This window comes from Nelumbo nucifera, chromosome 1 (assembly GCF_055504915.1).
Source record: "Nelumbo nucifera cultivar China Antique chromosome 1, China Antique-T2T, whole genome shotgun sequence".
In the NCBI taxonomy this organism is placed as follows: Eukaryota; Viridiplantae; Streptophyta; class Magnoliopsida; order Proteales; family Nelumbonaceae; genus Nelumbo; species Nelumbo nucifera.
This window is the reverse complement of record NC_142649.1, coordinates 56701135-56707120: the sequence shown is the minus strand read 5'-3', so window position 1 is coordinate 56707120 and position 5986 is coordinate 56701135.

The following is a 5986-nucleotide window of genomic DNA, read 5'->3' as shown; positions in this document are numbered from 1 at the left end:
TAGTACAATTGGATACTACCATAATTGTAAAACTAAATGTTTTCTTTTTCAGTAGTCAGTTGCTCAAAATGCAAAAGGTAAAAGAAAAAAAAAAAAAAAAGGAAAACCAACAGGAAGTTGCTATACTTGTATAGTTAAACATTAGAAAATTGCAAACCAACTTAACCAATTATGTAGTCAAATTATGTGAATCTTCATTGAATTTACAAAAGGTTGCAAATCAACTAAACTCTTGTATTTTAGAGATTCCCAATTAGAGACAATTAGTACAACAGAGATAACCTAAGCAGGTCAATTTTGGATACCCAAATCCCTATAATAGCCTTCAAATAAATAGAAAGCTTCTCTACATCCAATACTTGGCTTTTGTTAAATTTTGGACCCTTTGCAGGCAAAGTGCCTTTATTATCTCCCTCACAAAAGCACTTTTGTACCATAATGGAAGGGGGATGGAAATGCAAAGGAAGCTTCAATGAACTGTGCACATAGTAGAACTACTCCCCTTCAAGAGCATTTATGTCCAAAGAATTGAGTAAATGACAGACTAGTAGGGGCACGGTAGTCCAAAATTTTTTTGGCCCTCTCTTCTTCCATGTGTTTTGACAAGAATGTCCTCACTGAGATGGAAGAGGAGGTGGGCATTTGATTTTTGTATGGACAAATCAGTTCACATACCATCTTTCCAATAGCTTACGTAATTGGCTTTCACTTGAATTCCAAATCAGTGGCTTCTGCATAGAGTCTATTTTTGTGGCTTTCTGACTTTAATTTTCATTATTTTCTCTCACTTTCAGATATCTGGTCAAGTAGGGAGTCTAAAATATTTTTCTTACTACTTTTTTCTTTATTTTATTTATGTGGAACAATTTTCAGGTCTTTTTTTATTTCAGGTCTCAGGTCTGCTGTGCACAGCTGAGAAGGCACTCTAGAAAAGGGCCTACATATTTCTCAAGGCCACCCAGCTTCCATATGGCAAAGCTTGGCTCAATAGCCTTCTATCATTTGGCACACAGTCATCAGAGTCACTTATTATATCAACCAGTAAGCTGGAAAATGAAAAGTTGACAAGGGCATTTTGGTAATTACATTCTTCAATGTTCTTACCTCATATATCCCTAATCTCAAAGTCCATCTTCAAAAGCCCTAGAACTAGAATTAGTTGTGAAAGGCGTTCTAAACAAGTAGACGATCTAACTTAACCAATCTAGTCTTTATTTTTTTAGTCTAGCTAGAAAAGACAAGGACCGCAGCCAATCTAGTATAAAATGATCATTGACATTGGTGTTAAAGACTTAAGACTGCAACCTGCTAGACCTTCTAAACTGAAAATCAGGGAATGGGGCTCAGCAGTCAGCACCAAATAGAACTGGTTTGTGATTTTGCTCAGAGAGAGAGGGAGAGAAATTTATAGAATAACAATTCAGTTAAATAACTCTTTTTTAGGGTTTCAAATAGCCACATGACCAGTTGATTGGAAAGACATTGGAACCCTCCCCATGACCCAACACCAAACTTACAAAGTTGTGTACAAAAAACAGAATGTGGATTCTATTAAATGAAGTTTCAACTTTTAAATATGGATTAAGTAGTTTTAAATAAGGGCTAACAGATTAGATAATCCAGCAAACTCCACCAGAAACATCGGAATTGAAATGGTTCATTCTGATTCCAATTGTTTAGTTGGGTAGAATTGGAATCCACCTGATTTTGATTCTAATGGTCCCTCTTCCTTGGGAACGAAATCCATTCTACCTGATTCTGATTCTAATTTCAATTCCCGTATGAATCAAACAAGAGAGGGGAATAAACCATTTTAATTTCAATTCCAATAAATTTTGATGTAGATTCCAATTCTAACTATAAACCAAACGGACCCTAAATATATTTAAGAGATAAAAAATGGATTTATTCTTAGTCATTTAGGACATTTGGTCAAATGAAAGTATCATAGCTGATTAGCCCACGAGAAGCAGATGGGCTTCAGTGATTAGATTTCGGATTCACTTTATTCTTAATTATTTTTCTCTAGTCTGATCGGTCATTCTGTCTAAAAAAATAAAAATAATAAAAAAATAAAAGTTGAAAAGCAGTTTTGGGTGGTAGGTGAGGTATAGCTGAATAGCTGATAGAAGATGCCCCCCTCCCTCCCCATCACCACACCATTCAACTTCTGCTTCTCTGGTTTCATCATCATTAATTCCATCATTTTGTTTCCAAGTTTCTATGGCGAGGGGCTGATCAACTTGGATTGCTGTTGAGCACAAGTATTGTCCTTGTCCTTGAGTCCACATCATTGAATCTGCCATCAACCCAACCCAACGGTCTTGATTAAAGAATTATTGGTACGTAGTTGCTGATGTCGGTCTCTGTCTCTCCCATTTGGACTCGGGTATTAGATTTAGATCCATTTAAGATCCAACCCTATGCCAAGAATTCAAGAAACAGTATGATAGCCCAAAAAGGTTGGCATGTTCAAATCAGGCTTCAAAGAAGAAACATTTCTCGTGGTTGGACAGTCCAGATAGACGGCTTCATTATCCAATTCTTAGTACTTTGGTAATGTTTAGGTTATGTTTGGTTTGAAGGAAAAAGTAGGGAAAGGAAAGGAAAGATAGGAAAATCTTTCCTATCTTTGTATAAACTTTGTATAAATTTCTCTACCTTTCCTTATTTTTTCCTTCAAATCAAACACAGCCTAATATTATCCACTTCTCGTGGTTGGACTTGGACCTGACGCATTGGGTTCGTGTTAAAACTTAAAAAGATGTCCATTTTAACCGAATTAGTTGTGGGTGAGCTTAAATACCCTTATATTTAATTTTTAATTTATTAGAAATTAAAAAAAAAATCTAAAATTCTAAAAGGGTTGGAAGCAATATGAAGAGTCTAATGTAGAGAACTAAATCTTAGAATATAGTATTAGAAAGCGCCCAATGCGATAGGGGGAGGTCTTATATATAATAGACAATTAGACAGTACAGGACGTTAGGCCTTAGGCACTGGCCAAACGGCCCATACCACACCTCCTTCATATGTTTTGGGGACTGGTTCGGTTCGAACAGATGGCCTGTTTTGATTTTAAAAAATAATTAAAATAAAAGAAAATAGTCAAAACCATTGTCTAAGTCAATATATCAACCATTCGGCCACTCGGATCAGACTAAATCAACAAATGTTGCCCTAGAAGAGGTTTTAAGGTGAAATAGAACCGGCTGCCTGACCGAATACCGGATCAGCCAGTCTGATCATCCAATCCGGTCCAATTTTCAAAACTATACTTGTGAGATCACACCCCTAGGAAGGCAGTGGAGGGGCACTTAGCAGGGCTGAGTTTTACACATCTTGTCCCCAACCCTAAACACATATGCCCCGCCCCATACCCCACACGGTGCTGGAAATCACATCCCCTTCCTCATCCCTGCAGAAATGAGGATCCCCAAATTTTCCTTGTCCAGTCCCAACCATTGCTAGCCATGCTAAACGGGTAAAGGCATAAAGAAATAGAAACTTTTTCGATATATAAGAAAGGATTGAAAGTATATATATTATATTATATGTGAAAAATAATATACATATTATATATATATATATATATATAAATTTTCAATCCCTTACTAAATATGTAAGGGATTGAAAATTTTTTGATAGGTTATTGTCAAAAAGTATAAAAATTTGACCATATTTTTTATGTTAAATTCTTCTAAAGTCCTAATGTCCTTATGTTTTAATTTTTAAAAGGTATGTCAATGATTTGATTTATCAACTATTAAGTAATTTTCAATATATCCATTCTCAATATATATATATACACTGCCCCACCCTGTCCGCAGGTAGAATAGTTTCATGTTCCCAAGCTTGCCCAAACCAGATCAATTGTTTAAAAAGCCCACCCACCCCGAGCGGGGCTGTCAATTAGCCATCTCTACACAGCCCAAACCTGTCCGCAGCTAGAATAGGCCATCGTGATCCACTTTGAGGTGTGCAAGTCATTTGACCTATGAATAGTCACCACCATTGGATTGGTTTCTCTATGTAAACACATACCAAAATTCAATTACTATTATTTCCTTATTAAAATAAAACTGTTTTTATGCTTATATTTATGTGTTTTGATCCAATCACATCGGAAAACTTCATGCACCTAGCTTGGCCCAGCCCACTAACGCCTGTTAACGTAAGCCAGAGTAGGAGGGAGCCCTGCTACCTTCGTATGGAGCCAATCACATAGCTATCTGGTGTACCGCCAGGGCCTGCAGCCTGACCTCGTACGGATCTCATCCGAGGTGTTCATCTTCACCTATCACCAGCATGCTCAAGTATAAATAAGAAGTAATTGCCCCTTAAAAGGGCCTGGAACGGAGTAACTCTAACATTACTCACTCATTTACTTCATGCACCTACATTGTCTACCTAGCATTAATTCAGTGAGATTTGATGCACCTGAGGACTCTCTCCAGGAGCACTCTCGCACTCCCCCCTGCTTCACACCTCGTACTAACTTGAGCGTCGGAGCCTCTGCCTCGGGTATCCACCCCGAGGTCTCTAACACTCCCTGTCTTGTAGTATCTCAGGTCATCAGGGACCTCGCCTCGACTAGCAGTCCTCGGCTACCATAGTCCTCGGCTACCATAGTCCTCGGAAGGAGTACTTCACCTCGGCTAGCTGTCCTCAACTTCGGTCAACCTCTTCCGAGGCCCCGAGGTCTTCGGCTAACGCTCGAAACTTGAAGAGTGATTTTACCTTGTTGCCCTCAGCCAACCCACGCGGCAACAACTGGCACCGTCTATGGGAACGTGGTTGCTAAGACGACCCCCACTCCAGGATAAACAATAATAATACTCTAGATCCAAAACCCCTTTAAGCTCGGAAGTCATGGTGAGGAGAGCCAGGAACAATCCTAACCTGGTTACCTATGAACAGTTCTAGGCTGTTGGTGGGTGTCGAATCCAACCAAAGATAAAAGTCCTGCTCGAATTAAATATTTTTGTAGATAGTGATGAACAAGTTCGTCTCCACAGGGATTGGGTGGATTTATTTTCAAGTGAATGAAGTAGGGGGTTGTGAAGATAAAAAAATAAGATGAAATAAAGAAAATAACAGAAAGCAAGGATCAAATCCATGGGAGATAGCTTCCAGTTGAAGGGACAAGTTCAGGTTTGATTCTTATCATTGATCCTCGATGCAAGGATAAATTCATATGTTTACAAATAAATTGGTTATAGCCATTAACAAGCTCTAACAGCCAGCCTCTACTCGTATTATTCGACAACCAAAACAAGCTCTTTGATTGCTTCTCTTATTAATAGACATTCCTAAACAAGCTCTTAGGATTTAATCTATTAATAGCATTAAGAGGGGAGAGACCCAATTCTGGTCAGCGATCTCACAAGCTCGGACTGTTTAAATCAGATCATACATTTTCCTAACATAGATCGAAAACTTTTTTGCGATCAATTTCTGTTAGTTGCCACCATGATCAAACCTACCAATCATATACGAAACTAGAGGTTCAATAAAAATAATCTTCACAGTTAATCACAGAAAATATATGAATACCCATAAACAATGAACTGAAATAAAAATCAATTAGATCTCACAATGTTTATAGAATCAAAGCTTCCCTAACCCTTCAACCAGAAATTAAAACCTTACAGACACTCCATGATGAAATCGCAGCTTCCAGATGAGAGGGAGCGAACTCTACTTCTTCCTCCTTGTTTGTTGATTGCTCTTCTTGAAGGCTGTAGCTCTCTTGGAGGATTTGATGATCCCCTTGGGTGCTAATCCGCCCCCTTTATATAGACCTAAGAGGGAGTTGTCTCCTACTCCTCTAAGGAGTTCTTTCCCCATTGGGAGTTCAGTTTTCTAATAGATAATGCCTAGATTAGATCTAATCTACTCCTATCTCTTAACTGGTAACTTAATCTCTTTTATCCTTCTAGAAATACAATAGAAAATTGAATCTGATAGGACTCTTTGATATTTC